Consider the following 17745-nt stretch of genomic DNA (forward strand, 5'->3'; position numbering starts at 1 on the left):
CTTCCTCAAGGGCTGAGTCCTGTCTACTCAGCCGCAAGGCAGACATCCAGGCTCCCACTGGCATGTGACTCAGTGAAACTTCTCAGGCAGAGGCCAAGGAAGATCGGGCCAGTGCAGGAAGCACCGGAGCAGATGGCAGCATCAGCACTTGGTGTGAGACAGCCTGCCTGAGGAGTCTTCCGCCAACACATCTGGATTGCTGCCACCCATAAGGAAAGAAATGGGGTCTCCCAAGTGTCGGCCTCTGAAGACCAAAGCCCCAGCCCACAGGAAGGCACATCCTACCCACGCCTTGGTCCAGCTGGCCAGCCAACTTGTGACCTGCCAGGGTCCCCACATTCATGCCGGCCAGCTTTTGTCCTGGCACAGGCCCCCGGCTGGCCAGGAGGCTTTTGGTTTGGCAGCTCTCCTTGGTTGGCCGGGAGGCTTCTGGCCAGGCAAAGCTACCCGGCTCAGTCAGCAGGATGGCTTTTGTCCTGTCAGGCCTTTCCCCCAGCTATCGGCCTGGCAGGGCACCCGCAGGCAGCTGGGATGCTCCTAACCAGGCAGGATTACCTAGAGCAGCCGGCCAACCGGCTTTTAACCCTGCAGGGCCCCCGGGCCGGCCAGCTGGCTTTTAACCTGGCAGGACCTCCCAGGCCGGCCGGGAGTCTTCTGGCCTGGCAGGGCTTCCTCGGCCAGCTGGCCAGCCAGCTATGGGCCCGGCAGGGTCTCTGGATGGCTTTTTTCCTGGTAGGTCCCCCTGGTTGGCTGCCTATTGGCCTGGCCGGGCCTCCCAGGCCGGCTGGGATGCTTCTGGCCTGGCTGGACTACCCAGCCAGGTCCCTGGCAGGTCCCCCCCAACCGGCACGGAGGCGTTTGGCCTGGCAGAGCTACCCGGGCCGGCCTGAGTCCAGGTCTGAGCCCAGCCTGCGCACGGAGCCTCAAGGCAGACCAACCAGGCTGCCACTTCTGGCACGGTAGCCACGAGGGATCTGCTCTGGCAGGGCTACCGGGGCCGGCCAGCCAGCCGGCCTTCGGCCTTTCAGTGCCTTCCTGACCGGCCGGCCGGCTCCTAGCCTGGCAGGGCCCCCGGCCGGCCTGGAGGGCTCTGGAGATGCAGAACTACGTGGGCCAGCCGGCCGGCCGCCTTTCACCTGGCAGGGCTCCCCTGAACGGCCAGCCGGCTTTCGGCCTGGCCCAACTGGCCGGCCAGGAGGCTTCGGGCCTTGTAAGGGTTCCCCAGCCAGTCGGCCAGCTTTTCCAAAGACTCAGGATCTCCCTCAAGAGCTGAGTGCAGCCGCTCCACGCAGCCCCAAGGCAGAGCATCCCGGCTGTCACATCTGGCTTTGGATCGCTCCAACTTCTCAGGCAGAGGGCTCAGAAGATCAGGCCTGGCAGGGCTCACCCAACCAGCCAGTTTAGGCCCGGCAGGCCTAAACTCATGAGACCTGGTTCTCCTGTGGAGAACAGGTGGAAGCAGTTCACTTGTCTGGCTGAGGCCTGGAGCCTGCTTCCACCCCTCCCGCACCTCACTTCAGGCCTGGCTGCCCCCTGTCAGGGCTCTCTGCATGGAGGTGTGTTCTTTTTTGGTGCTCTGTGTGCCATCCTGATCTTCAGGATGGGCTGAGCACTTTTGTCTCTGCTTTCTGGATTGAGTTCTTTTTTTCTGATTTGAGTTCTGCCGGGAAGCGGCAGATGCAGAGTGTGACCTGCTTTTCCTTTGCCCTCCAGAGCGAGTTGCCGTCTGGGATGCGGTGGCCGCCTACGTACGGGAGCAGCTCCTGGGGCAGAAGGTGTGTTGGCTGTCGGGTTCCTCCTCTCCCTGTCCAGCTCAGCCTGGACTTCCTCCCAGTCTTCCCCTCCACACAAAGCAGGAAACTCCCCCCACGTTTCTCAGCTGGGCATCCCACGGCCTTCCTGCAAATGCACGATCACTTGTGCTGGGCACTGTCGTGTCTCACGGCTGATCCCGCTCTCTGGAAGCCTCTGGATCCCATGAGGCTGCTTCTGCCCCGCCTGCTGTGCTGCATCTGGGAGGGCGAGGGGAAGGAGAGGACCGTGCAGCCCCTTCCCAAAGCCATTCCCGATGCCAAGGCTCGTGCCTCTGAACGGCGGGAGAGGGCTCCTGAGCTCTGTCCCTACCTTGGAGCCCCTGCGGCTCTTCCTCCAGCCGTCCCATAACCCTTCCGCCCTTCCTTTCTCTTCCACTTGCAGGGGGTTTGGATTCCCACCTTCGGCTCCTTTGACACCGTCTCTAAGACATCCGGACCGAGGATGGGACCGTGACTCTGCGGTGGCCCGTGTTTCACCTGGCCTCAAACCTCATAGCCACGCACCACCTCAAGCCCCGCAGGGAGTCCCTGCCAGGTAGGAGGGGGGATTCAACTTCTGCTGGCTTCGTGGACAGGGCAAACGGCCACCGCCTCCATTGCCAAAAGCAAACCTCCCCCGCTGAGGAGCCCGTCCAAACGTGGCGCCGTTCTGGCTGATGTCCACCAGAAGCACCTGACCTGGCAGGGCCCCCCAGCTGGCCAGCTTTTTGCTTGGCTGGGTCTCCCGGACCGGCCGGGAGGATTCTGGCCTGGCAATTCTAACCAGGTCAGACGACTGGATGGCTTTGGGCCTGTCAGGCCTTCCCCGTTTGTCTGGCCAGCCAGCTATTGGCCTGGCAGGGCCCCCCGGCTGTCTGGGATGCTTCTAACAGGCAGGATCACCCAGACCAGCCAGCAACTCAGCTTTTAACCGTGCAGGTCTTCCCTGGCTGACAAGCTGGCTTTTAACCTGGCAGAGCCCCCAGGCCGGCTGGGAGTTTTCTGGCTTGGCAGGGCTAGACTGGTCAGTCAGCCTGACATCTTTTGGCCTTGCAGAGATTCCCCCGTTTGTCTGGCCAGCCAGCTATTGGCCTGGTAGGGCATCCCAGCCAGCCGGGATGCTTCTGAGCGCCCCTTGTGAGTGAGCCAAAAGGTTTCCTGTCAATCTCCTCTGCCTTCCCCGTTCCAGTGGGATTTGCAGCTCGAGCACAGGCAGCAATGATGGAGGACAGTGTGCAGCGTGGAATAGAGAACCCCAGAGCCCCAGGCAGCTGCTGCCATGGTGGCACAAGCTCTGCTGCCCAGCAGAGTCCCATAGTGCAGGGGCTTGCAGATGGGAGCACAGCGGCCATAGGACATGACAGTGAGAAGGGAAATTTCGGCTGAAAACAAAAACAAAATGAGCAAGCACTGTGCAGCACATGCAGCGCAGGAGATGTCCCTGGTGTCCCAGAGGGCACTGGCCACGGCTTTGGGCAGAGTGGTGGAGATGCAGCCCAGGGCGAGGAGGGCGAGGTTGAGGAGGAAGAAGTCCATGGGGTGTGCAGGCGGTGGTCGCAGGCTACGGCTGTGCTGATGAGGCCGTTGCCCAGAAGGGCGGCCAGGCAGATGCCCAGCAAGAGCCAGAAGGGCAGGAGCTGCAGCTGCCGCATGTCTGCCAGCGCCAGGAGGAGGAACTCGCTGATGGAGCTGCTGTTGGGCATCTGCTGAGTATGGGGACCCGTCCAAGCAGTGCAAATATTAATGAGAAATCTTTCAATCTGAAAAACGTTCATTCAGCTACATGATACGAGCTGCCTTTCATGAGACTGAGTTTTCCATGAGGGGCTCTGCTCTCCTTCTCTCGAGGAAGCAATCTTGTCCCCAAGAGTCCCTCCCCCCCGTTCCCTTCCCACCATCTCCTCCTCCTCTGGCTTTAACACAAACTGAGAAAAACAATGTTGTACTCCCAGAAGTTACAGAAATCTTAAATCCTCAATTACTTAGGAGTGTGGCTCTCAGGGATGCCTGGCAGAGCCAAAAATGCAGCCCCAACAGAAGTGATGTTAAAAGCAGGAGCCAGCCCAGTCAGGGTGAAGCAGCGCCCTTTGAGGATACGAGACTGTAGAAGGACAGCAGAAATCATAAATAACTTTTGGAGTTTGCATTACTAATTGAATGTGAATCCAAATACAGCACCCCAATCTTGACGATGAAAAATTGGATGGCAAGAGCTGTAGTTTGGTACAAGTCTTGAGGGCAAGTAATAGAATAGTTGAATGTGTGCACCCAGCGGTGGCAATCCATACACTTTATTAACCAAGTTAAGGAATGAGTAGGTGGAGTTTACCTTCTGGATTTGAAGGGTGCCTTTTTTTTTATTATTTTCGCCTGCTTTGACCAAAGGAAGCCTAAAATCATTTGCCTTTGAAGAGGAGAACCCCAATACGGGGAGAAAAGACTCAGTTAACCTGCACAGTGTTAGCCAGGGCTCTGAGAACAGCCCAATGATCTGTGAGAGCTGGTCAACTCGTGAGCCTGAGACTTGGGTGCCCCATCCCAGGGTAGAACCTTACATCAGTACGTAGATGCCACGGAAACAAAAGAGGACTGTGTGCAATGGACTGTGAGTTTGCTGAAGTACTTGGTTTAAATGATGATCGAGATTCTCACCAGAAAGCCCAAGTGATCAAAAGGAAGGAAGCAATTTGCTGAATGCCCAGAACGCCTTTCTCCCACACATACGTGGAGGTGCATGAGAAAGTAGCTTTTATTTCAGAGCTGACTGACCTGAGTATGTGTGGTGCCTGAAGACTTGATTCTTCTTTTTCTTTGCTCGGGGGTTGGGTAACCAGCTGGGCCTTCCAAAGACAAGCATTTGGACTCTTGTTTTTCAGACTACTTTAGCTCCTGTGATCCTGAAATGGTAGAAAGTACAAAGAACATGTGGCAGAAGTACAAGAAAATGAATGCAGAACCAGTTTCCTGTGTTTATGATCCAGTTTTGCTATCTCATTTAGCATTTTCCAATGTAACTGCATATCTAGAGCTCATGATAATCCTACGAAAGTAAAAATAAAATGCATTAGTTACTAAATTGGAAAGCATTCTAAGCAGAAATCTGTTTTCACAATTCCTCCCTGTTCTGCTGTAGTTATTAGCAACGCTCTGCAGATTCTGAAATGTTTTGCTGGAGAACAAACGCATATTCAGCAATGTTGAAACCAGGCTGTAAATTGGCTGGCAAAATCCATGAGCATTCCGTGGTTTCAAGGATTGCAGCAGGCACTTTGTCAGTGTACTGCTGTTACAACGAACGGATGGGCTGATCCCTGCAAGTGCTGACATGGTGATCAGTGAAATGTAGAAAGAGCATTTTCCAGCTGTTTGCAAATATGGAATCTATTGCCCTTGAAGAGTCATAAACAACTTCCTTTTGCAGTGTTTAGGTTTATAGTGTGTTTCCCAAATGCACTGTTGTTGAAAATCTCTAATGTACTGTGAAGTACCTCACCTTCATTATAACTTGTATTTCTGAGTCAAAAGAAATGCACATACAGAAAAACCCAATACAGAACTCAGAAAGAAGCAGAGGCAAATCTACTCTCAACGGTCACATTCTGGGCTCTCCTCCTGCCTTCAATGAACTCAACAACAGGCAGTTTAGAAACTCCCTTTATACTGTTTTATGACTTCCATTCACTGTGGAGCAAAGCAGCTACATATAAGCAAAAATGCAACTTTCATCACAGGCTTTCCAAAAAATTGTTTAAATTAGGTCGAGCTTCAGTTCAAACTAAAGTTGCACAGGAATCAAGGAACATTACGGATGACAAAGTAAGGCTCCTGGAGAAGACTGGGCGTGCAGGAGATCTTTAATTCCTTGGAGCTAGAGCACTGCTGGCCCCTACTTGTCTAGATCACAGATATTTTCCAACAAGCACCAACCAGGCACGGCAACCCACAACCACAATGTCATGACAACCATAACAAAGCAGTAAGTCCTTGGCCAGAACTTAAACAATACAAAAGGAAGATTTCCAAACCTTCACGGCCCTCCTTAGTTCGTGCATGTCATACATGGTGGTGGGAGTCAGCATCCCAACGATCACCCTCTCAAAATTCCCATTCAGCTTCAAGTCACTTCAAGTCATCAATCAAATCCTAGAAGGCCAAGAGAGGAGAAAGGGGTTGGCAGAAGGTACGGCCTTTGAGGACAGGAGGAACTGAGCAATTCACCACTTCTCTTCAGGCTCCAACCCTCCTTGCATCGACAACTGCTCTGAACTGAACAAGAACAAAACAACCTTGGTCAGGTAAAGTCTCTGCTGACCTTTCTCTTATGGACACTGGGTCGTTTTTTGCTTTTCACCCAAGTGACACAACCACGTTCACACATCTCTGCAGACCACCTACCCTGCCAGGAGTGCTCTTATAGGTGATCAGAACTGGTTGACGTTGGGAAACATTTAGTTTGGTCAAGACGTCGATGGTGGCGTCTTCATCCGTGCCTGCAAGAAACGAATGGAAGCTAGTCAGGCTGCCTGCACAAGAATCAGAAGCGCCCTCCGGTCTTGTGCCACCTCCAGTCCCCTTCACAGCTGGCTCTCAACAGCCCCAGGACTACAGCTATGCACACAAAGCTGCCAGGACCCACACCTCCAGAGCAGCTGCATTTTGGGACATGAAGGGCAGTTCTCTTTCCACTTTCCAATGATTTTTAGGGCAGTTGTGCAGCAGAGCAGTGCAGGCAGCTACACTTCCCTCTAACAAACCACCAGAGCAGCCATTCCCAGTGCCAGGGAAAAAATAAAAGTTGACCCGAGGAAGGAGATCAACTCACTGAAGCCCTACATGCTCTCCTTGAGTGCTGTGCTTCTTGCTCAGCACTTGAAACTTGAGACCCCCTTGACTGTTGTCTAAGGCCACAAGAAAAGGATTCAGCAAAGGCAGGCTCGCACCGATGCACACATAGAATTGAATTGGAAAAAACAGACAAACATAAAAGATGTGAACACAGAGATAATAAACCTCCACCCACACAAGAAATGCGGTATCAGGCTTCTGTCTCACGCAGCAGCCTATTCTAGTGGGACTTCCCAGGCACATCAGAAAGAAGCCACAGGGGCACAACTACATGGAGAACATATCTCCAAATTGCTGCCCATGGAGTCTCTGGTTTGCAGTGAAACAAAAGCTGGACCACCTGGCATCTGTGTTCAGTCCCACCAGGCCCTCTTCCTAGCAGTTCTCCATGTCAGTCACAAAGCAGTGTGCTCCCATCACAGCCCCAGTCCTGACTTGTAGCAGCAAGGACCATTATTCTGCACCGTTACCTTTGCTCTGCTCAGCACTGGTGAGGCTGCACCTGGAGAACAGCGTCCAGGTCCAGGCTCCCAGTACAAGAGACAGCTGGACATACTGGAAAGTGTCCAGTGGAGGGCTACCAGGATGGGGAAGGGACTGGAACACCTCTTCTATGACAAGAGGCTGAGAGAGAGGGGGCTGCTCAGCCTGAAGAAGGGCAGCTCAGGGGGATCCCACCCACGGCCATCAATCCTGCAGGGATGGGCAGAGAGGACGGAGCCAGGCTGCGTCCAGTGCAGCCCAGTGCCAGGACCAGAGGTTGCCACCAAACATCAGGAGCACTCCTGCACTGTAAGCGCTGCAGCACTGGCACAGGGACCCGGAGAGGTTGCGATGTCTCCTCTTGGAGATCTCCAAACCCATCTGGACGTGGACCCGGGCACCACTTCTGGTGGCCCTCTTGGAGCAGGGCTGGAGCGGATGGACCCAGAGGTCCCTTCCCACATCAACCATCCTGTGCTTCCACAATGCGCCACGACGTGCTGTGTTTGGCTCAGAATGGCCATTCACAAACAGGTTTCTCCTGCCTCCTGCTCCGTGCCATCTCTGTGGGATCACACTGCCTCCTACGATCCATCTCTGTTCCAACAAAGATCAACAGCAAAACAGTGCTCACCTTCACGGAGCCTGGGCTTCGGAAGACAGGCACAGGAACAACCACTGCATGGGTGGAACCTTGTGGGTTGAACCAGGAGGGAGCAGCATGCCCAGAGAGTTTATCTGGAAAAATACTTCCTCTGTGAACTGACATTCAGTCGGATTTTCCATTCACTCTCAAGCAGGAAAAGCAGATATGCATTGTCCTCTATAGGAAGAAACAGAAAGAAGTTACAAAGTTACCACTCATAAAGAGACAGACAGACAGTGCACTTCCTGCTCACAGAATCACAGAATTGTAGGGGTTGGAAGGGACCTCTAGAGATCATCGAGACCAACCCCCCTGCCAAAGCAGGTTCCCTACACCAGGTCGCACAGGTAGGCGTCCAGGCGAGACTTGAATATCTCCAGAGAAGGAGACTCCACAACCTCCCTGGGCAGCCTGTTCCAGTGCTCTGTCACCTCACCGTGAAGAAGTTCTTACGCACATTCGTGCGAAACTTCCTATGCTGCAGCTGATGTCCGTTTCCCCTCGTCCTGTCTCCACGTACCACTGAAAAGAGACTGGCCTCACCACTATGGCCGCCACACCTCAGATATTTATAAACCTGGATCAGGTCCCCTCTCAGTCTTCTTTTCTCAAGGCTAAACAGACCCAGTTCACTTAGCCTTTCTTCATAGGGGAGATGCTCCAGGCCCTTCACCATCTTTGTGGCCCTCTGATGGACTCTTTCCAAGAGATCCCTGTCTTTTTTGTACTGGGGAGCCCAGAACTGGACACAGTACTCCAGATGAGGCCTTACCAGGGCAGAGTAGAGGGGGAGGATCACCTCCCTCGACCTGCTGGACACGCTCTTCTTAATGCACCCCAGAATGCCATTGGCCTTTTTGGCCACAAGGGCACACTGCTGGCTCATGGCCAACCTGTCCTCCACCAGGACGCCCAGGTCCCTCTCTGCAGAGCTCCTCTCCAGCAGCTCATCCCCCAGCCTGTATTGGTGCATGCAATTATTCCTCCCTAGGTGTAAGACCCTACACTTGCTTTTGTTGAACCTCATCCGGTTTCTTACTGCCCAGCTCTCCAGCCTGTCCAGGTCTCGCTGAATGGCAGCACGGCCTTCAGGCGTGTCAGCCAATCCTCCCAACTTAGTATCATCAGCAAACTTGCTGAGGGTGGCCACTATCCCCTCATCAAGGTCATTGATGAAGATGTTGAACAAGACCGGACCCAGCACAGACCCCTGGGGGACACCACTGGTTACAGGTCTCCAGCCAGACTCTGCACCACCAACGACGACCCTCTGCGCTCTGCCAGTCAGCCAGTTCTCAACCCACCTCACTGTCCATTCATCTATCCCACACTTCCTCAGCTTTGTTATAAGGATGTCGTGGGAGACAGTATCAAACGCCTTTCTAAAATCAAGGTAGATTACATCTACCGCTCTTCCCCCATCCACCCAGCATGTGACAGCATCGTAGAAGGCCACCAAGTTGGTCGAGCACGACCTCCCCTTGGTGAACCCATGCTGACTACTCCTGATAACCTCCTTTTCTCCCAGTTGTCTGGAGATGGTATCCAGCACAAGCTGTTCCATCACCTTTCCAGGGACAGAGGTGAGGCTGACAGGCCTATAATTACCCGGATCTTCCTTCTTGCCCTTTTTGAAGACCGGAGTGACATTGGCTATCCTCCAGTCTTCAGGGACCTCCCCTGTTGTCCAAGACCTCTCAAAAATGATGGAGAGCGGTTCGGCAATGACCTCTGCCAGCTCTCTCAGCACACGTGGATGCACCCCATCAGGTCCCATGGACTTGTGGACCTTAGTACTGCCTAGGCGCTCACGCACGTCCTCTTTCCTGACTAAAGGGAAGTCTCCCATTCCCCAGACCCTCTCCCTAACCTCCAGGGTGTGGGATTCCTGCGGGAGAGCCTTTTCACTGAAGACGGAAGTAAAGAAGGCATTCAGTATCTCTGCCTTCTCAGCATCCCCCGTTACGAGGACCCCCCCCTCACTTAGTAAGGGGCCCACATTCTCTCTAGTTTTCCTTTTGCTATTAACATATTTGAAGAAGCCTTTTTTATTATCCTTTATCACTTTAGCCAGATTCAATTCCAGATGGGCTTTAGCCTTCCTCGTTGCATTCCTGCAGGCCCTGACTACATTCCTATATTCTTCCCAAGTGGTCTGACCCTTTTTCCACATTTCATGGACCTTCTTCTTTCCTTTGAGCTTGCGCATGAGCTCCTTGCTCATCCACACAGGTCTCCTGCCACCTTTTCCCGATTTCTTGCTCACAGGGACGCACCGATCCTGAGCTTGGAAGAAGAGCTGTTTAAATGCTGACCAGCTCTCAGAGGCCCCCTTACCTTCTAACACCCGAGCCCACAGGATAGCTCCAAGTAGGTCCCGGAAGAGATCGAAGTTGGCTCTCCTAAAGTCCAGGGTAGCAATCCTACTTATTGCTTTGCTTCTTCCACTCAGGATCTTGAACTCCACCATCTCATGATCACTACAACCCAAACTGCCCCCTACCTTTACTTCCTTAACAAGTCCATCCCTGTTGGTGAGAATAAGGTCCAGTAACACCCCTCCCCGCGTCGGTTCCTCCACCACCTGCATCAGAAAGTTGTCTTCAATGCACTGCAAGAACCGTCTGGACCGTGCGTGCCTGGCTATGTTGGTCATCCAGCAAGTATCCGGATAATTGAAATCCCCCATAAGCACCAGTGCCTGGGAACGTGACGCTACATCCAGTTGCTTATGGAAGGCCTCATCAGCCTCCTCATCCTGATCAGGGGGCCTGTAGTACACACCCACAACAGTGTCACCCTTACCAGCCTGCCCCTTGATTCTCACCCATAAGCTCTCCACTGCTACATCACTCTCCCCCATGTGAATTTCAATACATTCTAGCTGCTCTCTCACATAAAGAGCAACTCCACCACCCCACCTAGCCAGCCGATCTTTCCTAAAAAGCACATAGCCCTCCATGACAACATTCCAGTCATGCGAGCTGTCCCACCACGTCTCCGTGATCGCGATGAGATCATGACCTCGCGACCGCACACAGAACTCCAGCTCTTCCTGTTTATTCCCCATGCTACGCGCATTAGTATACAGGCACTTAAGAGAAGCAGCATCCCTCCACCTCTCTCCAAGCCTTTGAACTCCACTGTCTCCACCTATCAAGTTCTGTTTGGAGCCTCAAACTGCCCCCTCAGTCCCAGCGGTCGTCATTTTGTCTCCTTCTTTTGCCCCCCTTTGCTCCACCTACACTCCCTACGTTTATCTGACCGGAGCCAATGCCTGGCACAGTGTGGTACAGCAAACAAGCACACTCACCATCTTTTGAGTTTCTGGTCAATCTCTTATCATTCAGGTCCACCAGCATCTGGCAACTGCAATAAAAACCAGTGAGAGCATTAGTTTTCTAGCAAACAGTTGCTGGTGAAGTGATAGTGACTGTAAAGCACACCTCCACACGGCTACAAAGACGTGGAGGTGTTTCCTGGTCCCGCCTGAGGAGCCCACGGCCGCACACTGCCCTCACCATCCCCATCATCCCAGTCCCCAGTCCTGCCCTGTGCTGCTGCTCTGCAATGAACAGCAATCCTACACACGGCATCCCCGTAGGATCACAGGATCACTCAGGTTGGAAAAGACCTTCAAGACCATCGAGTCCAACCACAGCCTGACCATACCACCCTAACTCTAACAACGCTCACAGAATCACAGAATGGCCAGGGCTGGAAGGGACCTCAAGGATCACGAATCTCCAACCCCCTGCCACACGCAGGGCCACCAAACTCCACATTTCACAGCAGCCCAGGCTGCCCAGGGCCCCATCCAGCCTGGCCTTGAACAGCTCCAGGGATGGGGCAGCCCTTCTGGGCAGCTGTTCCAGCACCTCACCACTCTCTGTAAAGAACTTCCCCCTGACATCCAACCTCAATCTTCCCTCCCTCAACTTCAAACCATTCCCCTCGTCCTGCTGTTATCTCCCCTGTCAGAGAGTTGACTCCTGTGGAATCCCGCAGATGTGACAGTGGCTCTGGCTTCTGGGGTGCTTCTCAAAGGAAACAGCGCACGGCGTCAGGAGCGGAGGAGGAAGCAGCTGATGCCGCCACTGCTGCCGCCATCGCGCGTCCCTCCCCAGGACTCCCACAGCTTCCTCCTCCCGGCCCCGCTCGGCTCCTCGCAGGCTGCAGACACCGCTGAGGCGCTCGCACGGCACGGCCGGCATCTTCTTCTCGTGCTGCCGGAGCGCTCTCTGCAGGGCCGCGCCGAGTTCCTGCAGCACAACGACCGCAGGCATCGCCGCGGGCAGCCGGGCCGGGGCCGTCCGGGAGGCGCGCGGTGATGACGCAACGAGACGGCGCGACCGCGCACCGAAAGGACCCCGCGCGCAGCGCCCGCCCCGTTCCGCAGGCCGACCAATGGCGGCGCGGCGGAGGCGGGGCCGAGCGCGGGCTCTCCGCCAATGGCGGCCGCGGTCGCGGGGCCGCCGGCATGGCGCCGGCGGAGCCGCGGGGCTCCGTGCGGGGAAAGTGGTGCTGCGCCGCTCCGCGTCCCCGCCGTGCCACTGCTGCAATGCAGCCCACCATGGGCGGAGCGGTGCCGGTGTCATTGCAGCCCCTCCCTGTCCCCAGTGTCACCCACATGGTGCCTCAGGCCTCTGTCTGGTCTGTGGTACCAGGTGTCCAGGGGCAGGAAGCGCAGCTCCCACCTGGGGGGCTGCTTCCAGCCGTGGTTCAGCTGCCGCCTGGGGGGCAGCACTTACCACCGCTGATGCTCCTAGCTGGGGGGCTGCACCCAGGTACGGCTCTCCCCACGGCCCCTGCCCGCTGCTGGGGACATCCCCTTCTGGCAGGGACGCCGCAGCCTCAGCAGCCAATGGGGCTGTGGCTTGGGGCCGTGTTCCATGGGGAGTCCCCGCGGCCCACAGGCAGCTGCCCGCTGCAGACTCCCTGCCGCCCCGTCCTTCTGCCAGCATCTTCAGTGCAGCAGCAGATGCTCCCCGTGCCCCGTGCCCTGCCCGCCAGCTGGGAGCAGGCGGTGGGGCCCTTTGGAGATGCCGTGGTGCTCACGAAGGACCAGAGGCACCCGGCGCCCACCGACGTGTAGGCCATATTCTCCAAGCCCTTCCCCAGCCCTGTTGCCCTTCTTTGTGGCTGCTCAGCACCGCCACTCACAGAACCGGGCCAAACCAGCCCATAAACTGTGGACAAAACCCCATTCCTGGAGACATTCAGGGTCGGGCTGGACGGGGCTCTGAGTAACCTGATCTAGCTGTAGGTGTCCCTGTACATTGCCTGGGAGTTGGACCAGATGACCTTTAGAGATCCCTTCCTACTCAAAGAGCTCTGTGATTTTATGATAAGCCGTGTTCCCTCAGCCTCTCCTCACAGGTGTAGTGCTCCAGCTCCAGTCACCTTGAGTGTGCCTTCCCAAACCTGCTCTGGCTCGCTGACATCTTTCCTGTGTTGGGGAATTGAAATCTGGAGGCCACGTTTTGTGCAATGTCTTCCCTCCATCATATAAAAGGATGTTGTGTGAGCTCCCCAGATCATAAAAAAGATGTAGGCTGACCTTTTACACAGTCTGATAAAGATAGAAAAGGGGAGACTGGTTCTGAACTAGAAAAGAGTTTTACATTAGATGTTAGGAGGGAATTGCTAGCACTCCTAACATCACATGGTGAGGCACGGGAACAGGTAGCCCAGAGCACCTGTACACGTCCCATCCCTGGGAATGCCCAAGACAGGCTCAGAAGGGGCACTGAGCATCCTGGTGGACTGAGTGGGGTTGGAGCTGGATGGGAGTTAAAGCCCTTTCTAATCCAAGCCTTTCTATGATTCTTGGGGTTTTTTTGGACCCTTCCAACTCAGGATCCTGTACATCCTCTTGTGCTTAAGTATTTCCCAATCACTTTCTCTTCCACCAAAAGTACATCTGCCTTGCATCAAAATTACCCACCACCTCAGGCACCTAGGATTCCATGAAGCCCAGCCTGGCTAATAAAGAAGGAGTTCAGGAAGGAACTGAGTATCACACCCTTTTCCACAAGCTCCTTCACCAGGAACCCTGCCCCACATTTTCCCTAGCATTTTCCTTCCTATGTTTCTAGAAGCCTTCCTTGTTGCCTTTCATATGCTTGGGAAGATTTAATTGAAGCTGAGTTCTAGCTTTCCTAAACTCATCTGTGCATGTATGCTTGGACATGCTCTCCGTGTCGTTGCCATTGTAGCTCTTCCAGTTTCCACTGGCTGCATGCTTCCTTTCTGTGTTTTGGGTTGATCAGGTTGATTTTTTGCATTCATGCAGGACCTGTGATGTTTTGCCTGGCTTCCCCTTCCATGCATTTGAGTGCTGTGCCTGGCAGGCAGCAGAGTCCCTGCCCCGGCACACAGCCCCTGGGGCACAGCAGGGACCTGCTCTGCAGGACAGCCCTGGGCACCCGGCTGCAGCCTCGGCTGCACAGCCTGCAGCCAACAAGGGACACGCAGCCCTCAGGGCTGTGTTCTGTGCTGCAGCAGGGAAGCCCTCATCCAGAGCAGCTCCTTCTCTACCATAAACAAGTATGGATTTCGCTGGTCCAGAAAGCATTTCTAGGATACTTATTCACACTTCCCAGCCAGCCAGCGCCTTACCACATCAGTGTCTGTGAGAGCTGCTCCTCCAGACAACTCAGATTTGTCTCTTTCTTCCTCCAGCTCCTGCTGATATCCCTAGGGCTCCAGGGCTCACACCTCCTGCAAGGCAGCAGGACCAGCCCTGGGAAAAGTGTTCTGAAGGAGGCTGAGGCAAGCAGCAATCGCTCTTCTCTAAAGCGTGGACAGAGACTGATTCCAGCAGCATGGTTTGTTCTAGCAACGTGTGCCTGCCTGTGTGAGGTGCGGATGTTCTCCTCCGCACATCCAGAATGGAAGGACACACAGAAGAAAAGAGAGGTCTGTGTGTTTCTCCCGCTCAGAGCACTGATTCAGGAGACGCGATGCAGCCATCTCACCCCCAGCTGCAAGATCTCCGCCGAAGCAGAATGCAGTTCCCCCATGCAACCCACACCCACAGGAGCTGGGATTCCCCCTGGTTCATCTCAGGTGTGCACAGAGCAGTTCCCTGCAGGGGATCCCCCGCCCTGAGCCCCTGGTCTGCATTCGGGGGGTCAGCTGCTCCCACACAGACACCTGGCGATGAGCGAGGTGCCAGCGGTGCTCCAAGAGGCCTGCGAGTGTTTGCAGGCTCTGACGGGAAATCTCAGACAACACTCACATCCCTAGTGACAGTCTCAGGTGAGGCTGAAGTCTCAGCTGATACGGGAGAACCAGCATGGCTTCACCGAGGGCAAATCCTGCTTGACAACCTGGGGCCTCCTGTGGTGGTGTCACTGCATCGGTGCACAAGGGGAGAGCCGCTGATGACATCTGTCTACATGTAGCTGAACCGTGATGCCTCGGGCTCCTTTTGAGCACGTGCGTGGATGTCACTCATCTAGGTGGGCAACAAGCTGCCTTCCCATCTGCTCTGCACTTCTGACCGTCAGTTATCCCAGTTCAGGAAAGCGTGGCAATGGCCAGTGATTCAGATGGCCCAGACTACAAACACAGAAGTGATGCTGCTCTGTAAGACCATACTGTGTAAAGTGACAGACAGCTGGTGTCAGCTCTTTTCAGCCAAGCTGTTTGCCAACCCTTAGCTGAAAGCTGGAATGTGGTCTCCCTGGAGAGGATGCACATGCTCGATATCTCATTTTTTGTTGGAGATTACTTTTTTCTGTATTAATTTGTTAGGCCACCTGTTTGTTTCATGCCAGGCTTGTTGAAATTGGTTCATTTTTCCTACCGTAGGTTCTGTAACTGGAGGAAGGTGAGCCCTTGCGTGCTTGGAGTATTAATTACCAGCCATTCCAGGTGACTTCTTAAAAAAATTTGTGAGGGAGTTACAGAAAGTTAGTGTAAGTTTTGACCACCTCCTGAATAAATTGCAATACTGGATAGCACCGCCAAACTCCTCCTAAAAATTGTTTTTCTCTGTTGGAGATAACTGCATGCATGATCCCTACCATGGCCTCATTTGGGCACTTAGGAGCACTTTGCTTTTCTCCAGCAAGATTCTGAATTCTCGCTAGCACCCCCGCACCCTCCCAGGGCAGGTACCCAAGAGCTGTCGTCTTTTGGGGGTTAGGTCTGCGTGTAGTAGTGATGCTCTCAACTCATTTTCAAGTGTCACAGGAAATACCCCTGCAACCCACTGTTTACACTAAAGAGGAAGATCAATTGGTAAGTTTTGGAATCTGTGTGCCTTCTGCTGGGATTATTGAAGGCAGTCTCATTATATCTCATACAGAGGGATATACTATTTATTTTCTGGATCCTAGTCACGGACTGTGGCATTTCTGATTCCTTCTTCTGCAAGACAGGAATGGAAGCCCAAGCAGTTCAAGAACTTTGAGACTCAATTAGTTTAATGCTGATAATGAATGGATGGGTTCCAACAGTCCCCTTCCCCACAGAAGAACCGTGACAGCTCACAGCACTTCCCAAGAGCGCTGCAGGTGATTTCTCTTTGGCACTGTGGGGTGTCAGAGCTGGGAGCCTGTCGTTTTCTAAACTTCTTTTGGCTGAAAACGAGTCCCATGTCAAAGAAAGCGAAACCCGCCCCTTGATCTTCATCGAGCTCTGAGGCCAGCCGGCCCTAGGTGCCCTAAGAGCACAAGTGAGGGCTGTAGCCATTGAGATGCACATCAACCAAAGTACGGATGGCAAAGGTCGAGAAGTTCGGGCAGTGTGGGAAGAACCTGAGCAGGTGTAGGGCTCAGCATCTCATTCTCAGCCAGCCTGCATGAGGAGGCCACCTACAGCACCGCTGGTGGGACGCAACTGGCACACAAGGGGTGCATCTCTAGAGAGTGCCAGCCTCCAAAGACCGTAGAATCATAGAATCATGGAATCACAAGCTACGAAAGGACCTACAAGATCACCTAGTCCAGCCGTCCTCCCATCACCGCTGCCACAAGCACGAAGCCGTATCTTGCAGCTCCTCATCCAGACACCTCTTGAGCACTGCCAGGGACGGCGACTCCACCACCTCCCTGGGCAGCCATTCCAGTGCCTGGCCACTTTCTGAGAGAAAAAGCTTTTCCTCACTTCTAATCTCAACCTCCTCTGGTACAACCTGTGGCCATTTCCTCGGGTCCTGTTTGCTGCCTGGGAGAAGAGGCCAAAGCCCTCCGCACCGCAGCCTCCCTTCAGGAAGTTGTGCAGTGCAGTGAGGTCTGCCCTGAGCCTCCTCTTCTCCACACTGAACAATGCCAGCTCCCTCAGCCACTCCTCATAAGACTCGTGCTCCAGACCCCTCACCAGCTTTGTTGCCCTTGTCTGGACACGCTCCAGGGCCTCGATGTCTTCCTTGTAGTGAGGGGCCCAAAACTGAACACAGCACTCGAGGTGCGGCCTCACCAGAGCTGAGTACAGGGGACGATCACCTCCCAGCTCCTGCTGGCCGCACCATTTCTAATGCGGGCCAGGACGGCATCGGCCCTCTTGGCCACCTGGGCATACTGCTGGCTCGTGTTCAGCCGAGCACCAACCAACAGCCCCAGGTCCCTTTCCTCTTCACACTCATCCAGCCACTCAGCCCCAAGCCTGTAGCGCTGCATATTTTATGATGGGCTTACTGTGGCCAAAGCGCGGGACCCGGCTCTTGGCCTTGTTGAACCTCATCGCGTTCAGCTCAGCCCAGGAACCCAGTTTATCTGGACCCTTCTGGAGGGCCTCCCTGCCCTCAGAGCTGGGCTCCTGCAGCGCCAGGGCAGGCCGAAGGTTGCTGGTGCCAGCGTCACAATGGGCAACGGCCGGCGCTGGCCCCGTTGCTACGGTGTCACAATGGGGTGCTCTGTGACACGGCACCCAGGAGCACTTTGAAAGCGGCTGCACAGCGGTGGGTGCTGCATCCAGAAGGAGCTTCTGGCTGACGACTGGAAGCATCTGGAAGGGATTAGCTCCCAC

This window comes from Meleagris gallopavo, unplaced genomic scaffold (assembly GCF_905368555.1).
Source record: "Meleagris gallopavo unplaced genomic scaffold, MGAL_WU_HG_1.1 scaffold_4, whole genome shotgun sequence".
NCBI classification, from domain to species: domain Eukaryota; kingdom Metazoa; phylum Chordata; class Aves; order Galliformes; family Phasianidae; genus Meleagris; species Meleagris gallopavo.